We start from the raw sequence: 19,976 nt of genomic DNA, 5'->3' as shown, positions 1-19,976 counted from the left end.
AGGTATTTTTCAAAACTGGAAATTTTCAAGGTTTGTAAGAATAAGTTCTAATATAACTATTAGAGTCAAGACATGTAAAAAAATATTAGCTAGATACTATTTAATACATTTAAATGACGTTGTACAAAAATAGTCAAACTTATAATAATAAAAAAAAATTCTAAAATAAATTTTTCAGTCTAAGAAAATTGACATTTTGAATGCCACATACTAAAAAAGAAATATTTAATTTGTTATTTTGGAGAAAGTTTTATTACAAAATATTGAACCTTTTAGCTTTTTGCAAAAACTTATAATTATACTATATAAGACAATTCTAAAAATAGACTTTTCTAAATTATTTAATTTTTTTTTTTAAGTTTACCACAAACATAAAAACTGACATGACTATATTTGTGAAACTTTAACTGCTATTTAAACTGATTTATTTAACTTAAAAACAGCTATTAAAAAAACATATGAAATCAGGGAACGGGTTCAAAACTACTTTATATTAGTATAATTAAAACTTTAGATATAATAAAACCTGGTTACTTAAATTCTAAAAAAACAACTTACAATGACTAAAATAAAATAAAAAAGGATTTGAAAGTTAACTTGGCACTAAAAACGCTTTGACCAATTAATTACCTTGTTTTGATGTACTAATTTCAGGTATTTTCAAAAAAAGTTTTCATATACTTTATTGTTTATATTACAATAAAATTTCCACAAATAACTCAACATTTTCGTAAATTATAATAGCTAAAGCTACTAGCCAAAAGTATCAAACTCAAATCAATAAAAAGGTAATAAGATAAGTGGTGAAAAATGTATTATCAAAATGTTACATCAATTTACGAAATTTAAGTAAGATAAAAATATTAAAGTCTTGAGCAACTCGAAATAGTCTTACTTTCTATGTTGACCATTCTATGTAATTTGTAAACTGTGAGTTAAAAAAAAATGTGTATTAGAGAAAAAGTGTGCTTAATCAACCATTAAAAAAAATCAACCAATCAGCTGAGCCCAATCAGTGTAGCTTGAGCACTTCTCGGTGTAAGGTTTCATTTTAATCACACCTTTATCAACATTGCATCATGAAAAAAACTTGTCAACTTATTCAATTGGCGCAAAATTTTATGTTACAATTTTTACCACTTTTAATAAAAATCTCAAACTTTGAGTAAGTTTGTACATACTATGGAACTTTAAGTTCTTCAGTGCACACTAAAATAGTAGTGCACTTTTTATTTTATCAGTCATGAAATACTATAAAACTTTATTTATTTTATAAGTGTTATCAGCAGTATTGACAAGAAATTAAAAGTTTAATGAACATTTAAATAAAAAAATATGCTATATAGTTTACAATGCTTACAAATTAAAAAAAAGTTAATGATCATAAAAAAACTTTTTTTTTAATTCTTGTACTTTGAAAACAAAAAAAGCTGTAAAATTTTACTTTCATATCTGTTTAATGGCTTTACTTTCTTTATATGTAAAAATATATTAAAAATAAATAAAAATATACAAATAAGATCAAGTTATATGTTTGAAAACTATCCAAAAAATCATCTTAAAATTTTTATGTTTTCATTTCTTAAAATTAAACTTTAAAAAACAAAAAATAAATAAAGTTACATCGCTGAGTAGAATTTTCTACTAAACTTGTTTGTTTTATTTGTTTTTCAACCACTGATAAAAAATAAAAATTTAGGTATGCAATTGCATTATAATAACTTAGTTTTTCCTAACCAATTAAAATGTTATTGAAAAAAACGTAACATTTCCTAATTTTGGTAAAAATGTAAAATTAAAACTATTTCTTAACGCAGTTGTCTTCAACGATTTAAGATCTATTAACATGAAACAACGAAAAAATTCTTGCACACTAGACTAGGGGTCGGTAGCCTTTTATAAGCCGCGGGCCAACTTTCCAACAGAAAACTGCTAATGGGCTGTACTATACAATAATAGTCTTACTTGGGTCGCAGTTATCTAAAATAGTTGTAGTAATCTATGTAAGAATACTGTTCTAACCAAAAGTATCATAAGTATGATGAAATAAGCTAAAATAAATATTCACACAGTATTCGAATTTTCTAAGTGATGTTTTTTTTTTGGTAACTTAATTTGAAATTAAACAATCTTTTTTCACAAAACTATATTTTTTCTCCAACAAATAAACACACAGTGGGCTGGCAAGTATTTCTTAATTAAAATTTAAATTAAAAGTTATTTAAATTAAAACTAAGTTTTATATTCAAAACTTGTTTTGTTTCTTTTCTGTTTTAAGTTATGCCAGTTTAATTGCGGCTAACCTTCGTTAGTTTTTTTGTTTAAAACTTACTAGAAAAACGTTCAAATTTATGTCAAAATTAAAAATTACAACAACTACACAAAGATACCTGGAATACTTATATACATCTAACATTTTTAATTTTTCTATTTGATAAGGTTTTTATAAAATTAATCATAACTATTTTAAAACTCAAAACTTTTTAAATCTAATTTTGGTTTTCAAAGTTGATGTTTTTTCAAAAACTCAGAGGTATTTTAAGAAAATTTGAAATTATATTGAGGGTCATATAATTCAAAAACCAAATGAAAATCTCACTTAGTTTTTTTCTCGGGTTAGAGCACATATAGTAGAGAAGCAACAAAAAGTATCAATAATTTTGAGCCTAGACTTTTAAACTTTTTTTTTTATACGCGATACCATGGTTAAAAAAAGTAATATCTATAAATAGTATTACAAGTAAATTTGTGTAGTTTTCTATAAAGCAATTTTTGAAAAAACTTATAAAGATTTTGGGTATTTTTGAACTAAGAAAGGGTAAAAAAGACTAAAATTGATTTGATTTAAACTTACATAAGTCCTGAAATACTTGGCTTGATTTCATAGTTGTCCAAAACTTAAATGACCTCTTGATCCCCTTTTTAGTCCAATGGGCATTATTAATTATAGAAATACGAGTCGATTGTTAGTTTTTACCACAAAAACTTTATATTATTATTTTAAAAAAGTATGTTTTTAGCTGAAAAGTACATCTTGGGCCACAAACTTTTGCTTTTTAGTCCACGGGTCAAAGTTTTCCGACCCCTGCAATAGACTAATAAATATTTGAATCATATTAAATACACTATTTATCCTAACTTTTAAGTTAAAAGTGTTAAGACATGTTAATTTTTGTTAAACTAGTTATTTCTAACAGAAAACACAAAGCAAACGTGATTGAAAAGAACTTTTTTTCTATTAAATTTTTTGCGCAGAGTGAAATAGTTTCTTTGCACACTACTGTAAACTGGTGGTAACCGTGAAGACTTTAACCTACTTACAACTGTATTACAACTTATATTGTTTTAAGTGACTCCAAACTTAATTATAGTTTTAAATAGTTTTAGTTTAGAATAACTTTAAAACTTTTTAACTCATCTAGCATTACCTGTTTTGATTAACATTGTAGTAAAAAAATCGTTGACTTACATTCAGTTAACTAACTAGTAAAGAAGTTTAAAACTATCAAACTTAAAAGGTAAAACTTTTTACATGTTATTTTTTTTATTCGCAGGTTCTTTAAAATAATAAACTGTATTTTAGATTTTTATTTACCTAATAATTTTTACTGGTTAGTGCTAGTAAAATAGTGAATTTTTTTTTATCTGCTTTTGAGTTATAAACGCCACAATTAGTAAGCCAGAAATTAATTAAATATTTTTTAGTTTCGTTATTTTTGATAAGTTTAAATTTTTTTGTTTTAATTATTAAATGTTTAAATAAGCTTATACTTTATTTTAGATGCGTTTACAAACTTAGACTTAATTTGTTAAATAAACTTTCCTTTAAACTAAGTATTAAGTTTAAGTAATTCATGTTTTTAGCTATCTTCGCCAAAAGTACGGTTCAGTATAGTGCGAGTTTAATTGGGTTAGAATTTATGTTTAACGTCATAAACGTTTAGGCATAAAAGATTTTGTAGAATTTTCAAATAAGACGTTTTTGTGATATAGTTCTAAACTAATAGATACTAGATGTAACAAAATAAGGCGTTAAATCTTAGAACTAGATATCAAAACAATCAAGGACCTTCAGGGAATCAAAACAACTGGTTTTATACCTAAACAATTTATTAAACTGACGACATTTGTTGTCCATAAATATCAACAGCTCTACAGTACAGAGGCTGTAATAGCTAAAGTAAATTAAAAAAAAAACATGCAAAAACTATGTTCAAAAACTATAAAAATATTTTTATAATTACAAACAAATAGGATTTTATCTAAAGTAAAACTAGACTCACAAATTTTGATTAAATATTGAATTTAGGAACTTCAGAAATTTTAAATTTATTTAAGGTATAGTTTGTTATAATCTAATTATTAAAATTGTGCATACTTTGTAAACTATATGATGTAACTATACAATTTATAACATTGTCTTATACCATGACTTGTAGTTTTATAACTTGACTTTTAATTCTTGCATTGAAAATGTTTTACACCTTCAGTAAGTTTACATTATAAAATCATTTGGAGAGCATTAATATTTTACGGGCGTTTACTGAACACTGTAAGTCTAATAATGTATTTCCGCCGAAAAACATTTGTTTTAAATTTATTAATATAGCAAAGGGTAAAATCCGTATAAATAGATTTAACTTCACTTAAATTACTACAAAAATTTATCTCGCAATGATCTTTATTCCTATACTAACCTAATTTGATAAACTAAGTTTATACAATAATTTTACTTTTTTCGACAAAATGATCTTTTAGTATAACAACGTATTAAAAAATGATAACTGTTATGATCCTATACTCTTAGCTTATAAGCTTATTCAAAGATTAAAGCTTTAAACTTTATTCTTCTTATTAGTTAAAAAAAATTGTTGCTTCAGATTTGAAACTGGTAACTGTCGCATTCTGTTAAATGCATTTGCAAAAATCCTACGAAGCTGGAGTGACCTCTATGAACACAAAAAAGGGTATAAATTTGAGATTTCAGTCACTTTCCACAATGACAATGGGGCTCAACGGAACGGCAAAGCTGATACAAATAAGATTCGTCATTGTCGCAGGAGCTGCCGGAATGACAATGAATACAGTGTCAGATCGCCTTCGCAGTCCAAACTACAGCTTTTTGCTCTATTTCCTAGAATGATCGATGTAATAATCAAGTGTAAAGAGCTCCCTCTACTCCAGGGTTTAAGACTTATGCTTGTCTGATGTTCCTTAGAGTTTATTCGCGTAGTTCTAACTTAAAATAATTTGGAGATTATACAAAGCTGGTGTCAAACTAGCTCCAACCCATAAATGAAGCAAAAGCTGATTAGAAATGTGGATTTAGACCTAAACGTTCTACAATTTATGTGGTTTTATTTGTATAAAAGCTGGAAGAAAATGCAAAGAAGATGCCTTTGTAAACCGCTTTCATTATCCTATTAAATGTTTCGATTTAGTAAGTAGGGAAGGATTGTTTGCGATATTGTTAAAGATTGGATTTCCACCACTTCTCTTCAACTATATTAAGTTTTTTCACCCAAACATAAGGGAAACCATCCAATATAGTGGTAGCATTTCTGTTTTATTCGAAACTAAAAGTTGAGGCAAAGTTTGGCTGCATAATTTTTCCAACTATTTTAGAATTTTTCTTTTAAATACTGTTAAAGCTCACTTTTGGATTGTCAATCATAGAAGTTACGCTCTATACAAAAATGATGATACTAGCCTTTACAACATAGCCGTCTGAGAGAAAAACAAAAGAAGAAATATTTTACAATACTAGATTTTCTCTGTGCTAATGATGTGGCACTCGTAGCTAATTTTAGCCAAGATCTTCATACACTACTCCCAGGGACGTGTTTTGACTGGTTTCCTGTTTCCTGTGAACCCCCTGAAAAAAAAGAAAAAGATTCTTGAATATCACTAAAAACGTTGTTTATTGACTTTGTTTTGGTTATTTAATAAACTTTGAATAATGAATGTTGAATTTATAACACTGAAAGATAAAAAAGTTGCAGTAACAAAAAACGATCGTTTTTGCCCAGCTGAAATAGATTTTATATGAAATTTTAATTGTGACGTTGTAATAGGTAAAACTTTTAAAGTAGCATTTTTTTTCTAGGAAACTTTTTACTAAGATGCTCTTAGTTCCCATTATAAATTACTATTTAGTGTAAATAACTTTTGATTAAGTATTGTTTTTGAACTAGTAAGTACAATTTTACTTTAAAAATGTCCAATGTAATCACTAAAGTTTTATTTTACTAAGTTTACTGTATATAATAATGTTGTGTGAAGCTTTTAATTTATGTTGTTATTTAATAATGTTGTGCTTCTACTTAAACATTTATATTATATGTTTATGTGTCAACCAACTGGGTTTAAACCTTGAAAAGTTCATTTCAGGGAGTTTTCAAAATCATATTTAGACAACTACACCACCTGGCAATTTATTTTTTTATCATTTAATGTTATTTTAATATTTTTATTTATGTTGTTTTATTTTTGTATATCTGTTGGCCACAAAGTTGATTCTTGATTGTTTGAAATTTTCAACTCAAATAGATTTCAAAACAATCGTTAGAATCCCTGCACCATCAGGCAAACATTTAAATAAAAATTAAAGATATTTTAATTTAATTGTAGTCTAAACATTTATTTTATGAAATTTCAGTTTTTATAGATTGAATAACTTGAAAAAAATATTTTTATTATAAATAGATACAAAAATGTTAAGTGTTTAAAATTTAAAAGAAAGATTTGTAAGAACTCCATCTATACTAACATTTAAATCAAAATTGAAATTCTCTTTAAATTTTATTTAAATGTTTTGAACTTACAAATTGCATATCAAAATTTAAATCTGTTAATTAAAACAAAAATATTACAGACATAACTAACTTACTCTATAAAGAATTAACTTTTTATCAGGAAACAATATTATAAAATAATTAAAAGTAGAATAAACTTTTATAAAGAAATTTTAATTTAATTTTATAAGTCTAAATGTACTTTTTATTAAATTTTCAGTTTTTATAGATTTTTATAGATATTTGATTAACTTGAGAAAATATTTTTATAATAAGTAGATATATAAATGTAAAGAGTCTAAAATTTAAAAGAAATATTTGTAAGAACCTCATCTATACTAACATTTAATTTTAAATTGAAATTCCCTTTTTAAAAACTTATTCTTGTTTTAATTATTTTATGATATTTTTTTCTTAAAAAAAAATAATTTTCTATAAAGTAAGTTAGTTATGTCTGTAATATTTTTGTTTTAAATAACAGATTTGAATTTTGATATACATTTTGTAAGTTCATAAATTTTTTCTGGTTCTTATAGTTTAATTTATCTAAATCTAATACAGTATAATAAAATAAAAATATAATGTTTATCTATTACTACTTATTTTTTTTATTTCTAAGCAGAAAAAAAGTATTTTAAACACAGAGTTTTTCGACTAAATATTGCGTACTTAATTAGCAGTGCATACCTAATAAATGCGTACTTGAGCGAAAAATTAAGAACTAAAAAGTTGTAAACCCCATTGAAAAAAGTCTAGACACGCCCCTGCTACTCACTAAGTTTTTGTCAGCATACTTAAATTTTGGCTTTACCAAAAGCTTTAAAAAAGATAAAGTCTTACGACAAGAAACATATATTCTACCATAAATCAAGATTAAAGACAAGGGTATTGAAAATGTAAAAAAATGTTTACCTTAAATGTTGCATCAAATGCATCATTGGACGCAGAAATCAGTTGTCGCATTGGTAAGGCAGCAGGAAAGTTTTCTCGACTTATAGCTAGAGTTTGTGATAATCAAAAATTAAGAACTTAAACAAAGCCTAACGTTTATTTTTCTTAAGTATGCAACAAAACGTGGACTTTGTCGAGTGTCCAAGAAAAAAAATGAAGACTTTCCATGTCTCCGTCATTTTCATAAATTTCGATGGCAACAGAAGATCACTAATGAGGAAGCGTTAATACGTGCTGGTCTTTAAAATATGTACTTTACTCCCAGCTAGCGTCGAATCCGCTGGGCTTGCCCTGTTCTGTGGATAAGCGACGAGCGAATCCAAAAGTCACTGTTGAATAACGAATTAGTCGTTTTCACATGCAACCAAGGTTGTAAAACACTAACGTTTATAGACATCTGCAAGCCCGACCTAAAAAATTAAATAAAGCAATGATGGGTGTCAGTAGCTTGCAAGTGACTGCGACAAGTTATTATCATCATTTTTATTTCTGCAATCTTCTTTCTACAAAAGACTAAAAGAGGAAGAGAATCAACACTTTAAATAGTCATGATCATAATGAGTTCTATTTGTATTCTTAAATTACTTTTTATTGGTGAGCCACAGATTTTTGTTTGTGGGCCGTACGTTTCCCACCCTTAACTTATGATTAAAAAAATAGAAGTTTAATACATATACAAGTTAAACATAAGTCTAATCATTATAGTTAGCTTAAAGACAACATTAAATAGGTATGTGAAAAGATTAGGTTTTTATTTTGTTTAATTATAATTACAAGAAAAAAAGCAAAGTGATTAGAAAATTTGAAAGGATATTTTTTGTTTAATATTTCTGAATATTTGGTAATAAATAGTTTTATTAACAAACTTAATTGAATCAAAATAAAAATTCTATTTTTTTATGTGAATCGATAAAAAAATTAAAATACTTAAAAATATTTTTTGAACTAAATTAATAAAAAAAGGTAGCAAATCATTACAGAAGAGGTAACTTTAGAACTTGCATATCAAAAACTTATTTTTTTAACCATTACAATGCAGCTTTTTCAAAAGTTTTTTTTTAATATAATTAAGTTTTTGATTTTTTTAAAACTATTTAATTGCTTATGAACTTATTTGCATTTTATTTGAATAACCTGCCCTGGACAAGACGTTAAAAGATAATTGTGGTGTCTGACTCGATTACCGAAATGTTTTTTCTTACACCAAGTCCTTGGACCGAATATTTAAAGCGCTTTTTTTTTTGTCTTTCAATAAAAACCAATGCAAAAGTTCATACTACTAAATTTAGTTACCTAATTAGAGGCATAACTGCAAAAAAAAAAAACATTAGGAATACAAATAACTAAATATTCTTATACTCACTAGTTTTATCAGTTTTGTATTTAGAACAAATGTATTGTACTCTCAAAATTTATATAACTTATAAAAAATAAATTAAGCACGCTGCTTTGTTATTTTATAGAAAAATACAGTAGACAATTTTTTATAAAATTTAGAGTAAAAAAATTGATTAAGAAAGTACTTTATAGAGTATAAACATTTTAACTTCATAGTTGACTTCTATCTTCGTTTTTGGCTCGTAAGTTTCGAAATAAAAACTAAAAATTAATTTTCTTTCAACTATTTGGTATCAAAATACAGTATCTTAAGTTTTACTTAGATTACAAAATTTATTGTTGTTTTTAAAACGATGTAATGGTTTAGACATTTTTTCTTCTATTTAAGTTATTGTATTATAGCTGTAATTATTCTACAGAAACTAACTAAAACTTCTTATCATTCAACCTATAAATAATTTAACTTGTAGTTTTTGTTTAAGGAATTTAGTTTTTATAAAAATTCTAACTAGTAGTCATAAGGCTAGTTTGTTATTTGTATAACTGAATATATAAACCGAGATTAATCTTATGTGATTTTTGATCGTTTTAATCTAAATCTCCTTTGTTAGTTAGTTAGTGTTATTATTTCTTCGATATACAAATGAAAGCTATAAAGTTAATTGGGGAATAGCAATTAAACAGGAGGGATATAAAACGAATGATAGATGTAACTATATAAAACTATAAGATACTTTTGACAAAAAAATTTACCTATTTTTAGAAAACATAACATTTATCAATAGTACGCAAAAGTTAATTGCACTAAATTTTAAATCAAGCTATATTAACGGTAATTTGTAAAATTCCTGTTTCAACGTAGTCAGCTTTTCAAAAAGTTATTTATTAACCATAATAAATAGTTGTACTTAATTCATAGCGATCTAACGGATCAAATATCCGGCTCTGGCCGGATATTGCCCTTTTAAGTTCGAGTCTGAATCAAGTTGGATCCTAATATTGTGGATCTTGTAGATCACTAAATTTAATTTACTTGTTTTAGCTCCTTCAAGTTTTTATATCTAAGGTATTATTTTATTGCTTTGAAAATTGGGTAGTTTAAAATTGTATACAGCTCCTTATCGTCTTTTTAGTTAATAACAAACCATAGTAGGCTATTTATATACTGTTTAAAAGTAGAACATTTATAACAACTTGTTTGTAATAATATCTTTCTGCAACACCACCTTCTATGTATTCTGAAATGTCATTGTCTGAAGCTGGTAACTTGTACGATCAGAAGCGTAATCGATTGCTTCTAAAAACCGGCAAAAATTTATTGTTTTTCTACCAGAACTAAAAAAGTTAGAATAGTTTTTTTTGAAGTTTAAGAATATAGAGATGCATTTTTGCAATTGTAATCGTTTTATATTTAAAAAATTTTGCTAAAATTCTATTTATTTGCTAAAATGTTCTGTTTATTTCATTTTTTTAGTGGTAAAAGTTTAATGCAGATTCGAATATAACATGCTTTTAATACAATTGTATTTTCTTGTTTGTTTTATGATTTTACCTTAGTTAATACTATGTTTATTTTTTTTAACGAGTACATGTTTTTTCAGCTGTACTTGTTTTATAATTTAAATAGTTGCAAAATTAACGTTCTATTTTTTATTTGATACACTAAAGTTTTAATGTTAAATTGAGCTTAATAACATAACTTTATATGTTTTTTTTTTGTTTTTTTAAACACTTACTAAAGTCGATGTCAATATCATTTATTTTTGTTTAAAGTAAAAAAAAAAGTACTAGTTTTTAAAAAGTAGCTTGTGTCATAAAAAAAACTGAGATCTTGTGCTTAAAGCTAGATAATACGTACACTCTTTGTTCGTTTAAAAAAAATTATTTGAACAATACTAATGGATTTACTTATTAACACGTTAAAAATGTTGTTCAAACTTTTAAAATTAAACTAGTGGTAACATAGTACGTAAATATTATGTGTAAGCTTGGGTTCTTTTTATATTTTTAAACTTAAACTTAAAGTTTTTAAGATCTGAATCCGCCCGGATATTTATTTTATGGATCCGGTAGGTAACTTTTTTTGATATCACTAGTATTAGTAATACAACAATGTAACTATACTACAAGAACAAATCTTTTACAAAACACGATGACATTTGGTTGTGATTTTTTTAGCATTACCTATAAAAAGCTAAACTACAGAATTCATGTTTTGGTCGTATTATCTAAACGTAAATGAAAGTTGTTTTATAAAAATATAAAAAAAATATCAATATTTTAAATAATAAATAAAGTTTTATAGTCAATAGAATACTACTACTTTGAATGAATTTTAACTAATTTTGCACAAAGATCAAAACTAAAATGTTTTTAGATTAAAAAGATTTTAAAATAAATCGAAAAATTTTAAATTTCACTAATACAAAACTTAAAAAATTTATTGTTATACATAAAGATAATTTAAACAATAATTTTTTTTCAACTAGACAAAACTTACTAAAAAAGCCTAAAATAACACACAGTTATAGTAATAAAGTCAATGCCTATTTTTTTACTATAACACTGTGCCGGCATTTGTTGGTTGAACGCAATCGATTTGTTTAAAAATTATGTAAAAACTAGATATCACTTTAATGCAGTCTATGTTAATATGGTTTTAGTTATAATTTTCTCTCCTTTATTTAAAATAAAAGGTTTTAATACTACTTAAAGTATTTAGTTTTTAATTAAATAAAAAACATGTGTTACGTTTTATTATAGATACATCACACACATACTTTTTTACTTTTTAGTAATACTTTTTTCTGTTTAGAAGAATTTATATAATCAATAGTTGTGATACATTTTTCTTAAAAGTTTATGAAGTTATAACTAAATTTGTCAACAAAACCAAAAAGATATTAAAAGCACTTGCCAAAAAAACTGTTTTAGATTTCTGCTCGTTAAAATTATTTTAACTAACTTGTTGTTTATGAGAATGGTACAGCAGTAGTTATTTTTTGATTACTTTGATAAAAAAACTTTAATAATAAACAAAAAAATATTATACACTGCACTGAAAGCGCGACTGTAAACCTAGATTCTTAGACAACGTTTTACCTTTAATTGCAATGAAGAAAAAATAAGGTAGTGCTTAAACTGTCTTCAAACAAAAAGTTTTGCTTATCAACTAAAAATAACAAAACTAAAATCTAGATTGTAAGTTACACTTTAGTTTAACTCCATTTTAAATAAAAAAAGAGTAGTTTATGCATCAACACTATGCATTTTTAATTTAAATAAAACACTTCATTTAAAATTTACATAACTAAATACATGAAAAATATAAACAGTAGCTACAACAAAAATTTATAAATCTTTTTAATTTGATTTTTAAGTCACAGGTATTTTAATCTAAAGCATGAGATTTTACTCATGTTTGTTATATAAAAACTTGTCAAGATTTTTTTATAAAATTTTAATAAATGGCTATATTCTTTATATAAATGTCTAAAGCATTACTTGAAGTTATATGGCAATATATTTTTTTTTAGTTTGTAAATAAAAACAACTAACTAGTAGCTCAACAAGTTTTTGTACTTATATTTAGTTTTTGTTTTTTTAAGCTTATAAAACTTACATTTTTTATAATTAAAACATTTAAGCGCTCAAATAATAAGTAAAGTTAGTACATTAATTTTAGTTTTATTTATTTAAACAAAACACAAAATTTACAATATCTAATGTAATCCATGAACGGTGATTTAATATTAAATTTACAGATTTGTCATTCAAAAAGCACCCTGACTTTTATAAAATATATATTGCTTTTAAAAAACAGTTTTTTTTTGCAGTTTTTGTATGTTGTGACCAATGTGATTAAAAGTTTTAAATGTTATCAGACTATTTTCGATAAAAAATTTATGTTATTTTAAAATTTTCTCAAATACAGTTTCTTTATAGAAATTAAAGCGTAATTCATAAGAAAACAAAAATATCACAAACAAATATTTTTTTTGAATTCTTTGATTTTTTTATTTATCCAACTATTTTCGATAAAAAATTTATGTTATTTTAAAATTTGCTCAAATACAGTTTCTTTATAGAAATTAAAGCATAATTCATAAGAAAACAAAAGTATCACAAACAAATATTTTTTTGATTTCTTTACATAATTGATAGGAACAAAATATTTTTAAAAGTATATATTGACGTTTGGATTTGGCTAAGTACCTTTCTATTGATGTTTCTCAAGTGCAAGATACAAGATTTAAAGTATTCTAAAATTTACAAGAAATTGAAAAAATATTTAAAGTATAAAACTTAAACTTTACTTCATAGTTCAACAATTTTAAGAATAAATACTTCTAAATTAAAATTTATGTGAAGTAGTATTTATAAAGAAGACTATAGATAAAATATATTTTTAAAAAAGTTCAAAATAAAATATCATCTAAAATAAAACAATAGTTAAAAAGTTTTCAAAACTTTTTGGTTAAAAAAATTACAGAAATAAGTTACCTAATTAATAAATACAAAAGTTTATAATTTGTAATGACAACAGTTAACTACTTATTTTTTTCAGTACTGCTTTTGCCATAGTAAAAAATCTAAAACAATCTTAAAAAGTAACTACTTTTTAGAATGTTATAACGTTTTGTATAAAAAATCGACAATCTTTAAAACTTCAATGTTTAATTTTATATTTTCTATATGAATATTTTGATGAAAATGTTTCAATTTTTATAAACTACTACGGAAACTAACAAAAAGATAAAGTTTTAAATTGCAGTTTTATTTTTATTTCATTGACTTAGAAATAAAATTTTTATTCTACTTTTGTTTCAAAATAAAATACATAACTCTTATATTTTATTCGTTTTAATATTTTATCGTTTTAATAAAGGTGTTTTTTGACCGTATAAAATCTCAACTTTATGTTTTTTTTTAACGTGTTTTAATATTGAAGGTTTGTTTGACATAGTTTTTGTACTGTTAAAAACTTTCTATCATATAGTTTTTTAGTCAACCATCAAATTTAATGAAAACAAATTTGATAGCTTTTAAAGGGCGAAAATCCTTTGTCAAGACTCAAGATTAGAATAAACTTTAAGCTATCAAAAGTTACCAGTCAATAAAAGCTCAGATATTTTTAAGAACAAAAGACGATGAAACAAAGAATTTTAGCTTCAAACTTGTACAACATTTTTTTTGCTAATTAAAGTAAAACCTCTTGCAAAGAAAAATATTCTCTTTTTTGACTTATTGTTTTAAAACGTAAAGCTTATTTCGAGGAGATTATTATTTTAAGGCGTCGCGAGGTCGTAGCATTATATTAATTCGCATTGTTCTTAAAAAGTTTAAAAATCTGAAAATAAGATCACGTTTTTTTATTTGTATACTAGTTGTTGTATGGCGTGTTTTTAAACAAAGGGTATTAAATTAATTCTTTTTTTTTAATGTAGATTTGTGTGGTAACAATAAAAATTACATTTTTATAATACCTTCTTATACTTTTAACAATTTACTTAACACAATGTTTTGCCATTCTGAATTTAATCTTAGAATACATTTAAAATTTACAATGAATAGTAAATTTCCTTCGTGATTATTTAAGTATAAAAGTTAATAGACTTTACTTTTATTTTATTATTAATTGATTAAAATTAAGAAAAAGTTTTTTTTGTTAGATTTTTAGCAAGCTCATAATAAGCTATTTAAAGCCTTATAAAATTATTTGTGATAAATATTTAGTATATCCATTTCGTTTGATTATAAAAACTTAAACAAGAAATACACAGTTTGATACTACATTTTTATAGAAATTGGCATAGATTAAGGTTGATTGAATTACGTTAAAAACATCATCAAAGTTAAAAAAGCAAAAATTGCGTTTAAAACATCTTCAAAATTAAATTGATTTTGTTTTTACTTCCGCCGAATGTACTTGTATTTGACCTCTAAATTAAAGGTTATCTTAACAAAATACAACATAGCAACTAGCTGCTAAAAACACTGAACTATAAAAACTGAGTAGAAGCTAGCTTAAAGAATAACTCCACCATGGTATGAGGTATAAGTAAGTATTTTAAAAATTCAGCTTTAACAAATAAAAACCTTGTCTATTAAACCATTTTATGGTATTTTTTATTAGGTATAAAACTGCTTATAAAATTTCAAATTATTTTGAGATAAAAAGTAGTTTTTCGTTTTAAGTATAACTATTTTTATTTATATCGAGTTGAGTTATGTTAAATATTTTTTATTTGTTATTAAGGTTTTGCTTACTGTTAAAAAAACTATTTTCAAACAGTAGTTATTTATATTTTCTAATTTATGCTAAACATTTTTACTTAAAATTTACAGTTTTTACAAAATATAAAAAATCAAATAGAGGAAAGTTTATCTAATGCCACATAAATAAGTTTTCAAAGTTTCTAAACTGTTATGTATGAATTTTAATGTAAAATTTTTTATATTAAGTGCATTTTAAAACAATTTTAAAAACTTATACTGGTATAACATAAAACTTTTGAAAAAATTCATTTTAAGTTAAAAAATCGTTTATGATTCGTTTCATATTGACCTAAATTATCTTCAAACGTCTTATGGCTTTAAGAGCAGTTAAAGAGAAGTATTATTTTTATTTTCTTACACCAAAAAATTTTTGCTATGGTCTTCTTGAACAACTGGTCTTAATACGGAAGATTTTGCAAAACTTATTAAAAAAAAACAAGTAAATATCAAAATATATCTCTGAGCTCGAGTTATTGCCATTAGCAAAGCAAATTTGGGGAAAGGAAACAAGGGGTAGGCACGCTCTAGTGATTGTAAGCAAACAAAAAGGTGTCGATGATTAACCAATTGGAGACGAGGTTTACCCGGTGGTCCCCAATTGCCAGAGAAGAGCCGTTATAACCGTTGCCAAGCAGCAGATCACCTAAGCAGTTGCTAAGCAGTGTTTTTAGGGAGATTTTTGTTTTTAAGTGCGGAAATCAGAATGGCGTGAAGAATTTGTCTTGTTGCTATTTTAAGAACGAATTTGCTTTTAAGTTGTTTTAAGAAGCAGCTTCTGTTTTATCCGGTGTGTCGTCAGCTTTTAATTGTTCGGCTACAAAAACAAATAATTTTTGACCACCAAGATAAGAACATATTTTTGATTAGCGTGAGAAATTATTAAAATTATTACTGTCAAACTCTTAAACTCAAAAAATAACAAAAATGTAAATTTTCACACAATAAAATGTTATTTTGAAGTTGTTCAGGTATTAATTCTTTTTTTTCTACAAATCCACACATAAAATGTGGTAATTAATACAATATAAATCAATAACAAATAAATAGTTTGGTTTTTTTTTTTGTAAAAAAAATTAAAGTAAATACAGACTAAAAAGGTAGGCTTTTTTGTCTAAAATGAAGAAAAGTTGTTTTGAGATTATTCTTTTTTTTTAGGATAATTTTATTGTAAATTAAGATATATAACCAAACAAATAAAAAAAATTAGGTCACAAGCGTAGGATTAAAATTTTGTATGCTTTTAGGACACAACTGTAATATTACAACTATTAGTATATTCGAACGTGTTTAAAATGTTGTTAAAAAACTAAAATCGTTATAATAACATTTTCCAAGTTTTAGTATTATAAGAATAAAAGAATTGAAATATTTATAATACTTTACGAATAGCTTTGTTTGCATAGAAGCTGTTAATAGTCTAAAAAATTTGACCGTAGCTCTTAATTTGATTCAAACTAAAACTTGATATTCTATTTAATTATCCCCCTGATTGGCATCACTGACAATCTGATTCTCACGATAGATATCAATAACAACTTCAAAAGCACAAATGTCACCAGTCAGCGGGCGTTAATTACGTCACAATTAGTTGTGGGTGAAAACTGACGGAGAAAAAGGTTAAACAAACATTTAACAGCTGATGATGTGATTTTTCTTTTGATCTGTGAGAAAAAAAATCTACTCAAATTTCGCAATTATAACTGATGTTTTGCAAAATTTAATAAAAAAATGACAAAAATATTTTTTTTATTTTATACGTAAAGTTTGATGATCAGTCGCTTGTTATTTGTGATCTGAATAAAGCTGAAACAAAGATTTCTTTTAAAAATTATAAAATATCGATAACAAAAACTCTACTTCATGAAAGTCTATTTTAGCCCTTCCTTACGAACTTGTTGAACTCTCCGACTTTATACAATAATACTTAAAAAAACTAATAAAAAAAAAACGGTAAAAAGCAACAAATACGTTAAAATAGAATTGCAAGTAAAAATATGTCCTTACCCCCTTTGCCCTTAGTTTCATTTTAACCTTTTACGGAACAATTCTGTAAGGTAAAAAATAGTTATAAAACGGTAGTTCACAATAGAATAAAATAATTTAACAATGCACTTTTTTACTTATTTAACAACTTTTTTATTTTAACTATATATTCTAAATAAAACAGCTTATATTTTTTCATTGTTGCTAACACTAACGTAGTAAAGTGCGTTAAAGTTTATTAAAATAAAATTTAAATTCAAATTAAAAAAAATTGATGACGACTAATGAAATTCTAACCATTCCTCCAAACTCACGTAAACAAACAACAACTTCTCTATTAGTCGTCAGCCCTACTGGGCACCACGGCACGTACACCCACCAACGGGTGTTGAAGGCCGCCCCCTGACCCACATGACGGGTTGTCATGAATACGAAGAGGGCGAAATGTTGCTGTCGGCCCGCTTTCTTCTTTGTTTAAAAAACATTTTTTACCTCACATCCATCTGGCTGACTAATTTGACAAGAAAATGAGCTACGGTGCGAAATTTCGAGCGAGAAACGTGACTGTAGTTCTATTTCCCACACAAGGTAACATTTTATATTTTTAAGTTATTTTTCAACCGGATACCACAAGTTTAGACGCCTCAGTTCGAGTTACTAACAAAAATCTTCGTAACAAACTATTTATTCAAATATGCCAACTATGCGTAGTTGTTGAATATTTTACTCTTTTTAAATAACTTAATATCCCCCTATAAAGTCAAGCTAATTTATTGTAGTTTTTAAACTTTAAATAAAGATAATTTCGTATTTGAATACGCATAATGTTAGCTGCTAGAAAATGGATAAGCTTACAGCACCATTTTGTTGTTTTCAGATTGGTTTACAGCAATATACACGTAAGCTTTGTTATTGTGCCTAGTGATCTGTTTATACAGCGGGCGCTGCCGAATGTTTACAATTCTTTTTTCGACGGCACGTCAACTTTCACACGTACGTCACAGGTCACAATATGACGTCATAACAAGCGTATAAAAAGTCTCTTGTCCTAATCAAATTCGATGTCATATGGACACTGTGTGACGAAAAGTTCGAAGATCACGCTGTGCTGATCACTTCGAAGAATCTTAATGTCAGATTCAATAAGTAAAGTCATACTTCAAATTTCCTTTTTGTGTTGCGTCATAATCATAAATTTTAGTAAAAGTCTTTTAAAGTTTTCACGCTTTTTTAATTTATTACATCAATACAATTTTATTCTACTAGCACAATATCTATAGAAAATATTTTTTCTTAAAACTAAAAATTAAAAAAAACTATAATTTGTATAATACACTTTAAACAAAAAAGAATCAATTAATCTCACTTTATGTGTGAAACTTATTCCATCCATTAATATTAATATTTTTTTACTTGCTTTAAATGAATTTTATTTGTAAGTTATATATTTAGAAAAGAATCCTTTACATTTTTTATGAATTTTTAATTCTATAATTGTCTCATATTTGATCGAGAATAAAGTAGACTAGACAAAAAACATTAAATAGGTTTTTACTATAGTCGCTGACAAAAACTTGATAGATAAGTAGTTATCTATCAAAATAAAAGTTTAAACTTAACTAACTTATAGTTCATATTTAAAATCCTAAGTAGAATAGTTTATATTTTGTAAACTTAAAAAAAAAAATATTGCAGAGATCATTTAAACCATAGTAACAAGGTTATGTATTGTTTTATTTAAGTTTAACTTATAACATGTAGTTTAAAAAAATATCACATTATTATTTTAAGTAAAACTTAGTGTTGTACTATAATAGTTTTACTCAGATATCGTAAATCACACCTATTAATGGAAAACTTGCCTTTGTTTTAATATAAATACCTCGTTTGGCACTTGAACTTGTTAATATTTCAGCCGAGATATGCCGATGTGTAACTTATATGTGTTTAAACCAACGTAGTTGCAAAGCGTAATGATAAGTTGCGCTGTTATAATTAATTTTAGAAATTTTTGCTAAGTTGTTTTGGTTGGCTGGTATTTTTGTACTTGATAAATTGCAACAATATATTGATGATTGGCTGTAAAGTTTACTTTGCGTTCCTTAGTAAGTCGACAAATCAACTATTTTTGTAAAAGACTGCTAGGTATGTTTTATGTAGTTAAAAATTAGTTTTAGAGCACATTAAACTTTTAGGAAGACAAAGTAAAAATGTTTTAAGTTTAACAATACTTTATCAAAACTTGTTTTACTCAAATACAAGATTATTTTCTTTTAAGTAGGAATAAAATAGAATTACAGAAATAGTAATTTTAACCGTGAAAAGTAGATGAAAAGCAATACAATATTTCATACATTGAGCTTTTAAGTACATAATCAAATACTGCTTTCAAGTTATTCTGTTTAGCTGTTACATTGATATTTATTAATGATTGTATTGTATTAGATTTTTAATTTAGTGGGTCTAGTGTAAAAATCTTGCAAGCTTAGTAGTTCAAAGCATAAATTTACTTAATTAATTTATTAAAATTTTCCAACGTTTAAATCATAATGCACTATCAAAAATTTATAATATTTTGAAGGTACTCTATAAATTATGCTATAATGAAATAAATAACAACGTATATGCAAT

The sequence above is a fragment of the Thalia democratica genome, chromosome 2 (genome assembly GCF_965202585.1).
Source record: "Thalia democratica chromosome 2, ktThaDemo2.hap1.1, whole genome shotgun sequence".
NCBI classification, from domain to species: Eukaryota; Metazoa; Chordata; class Thaliacea; order Salpida; family Salpidae; genus Thalia; species Thalia democratica.
Note: the sequence above shows the minus strand (reverse complement) of the source record.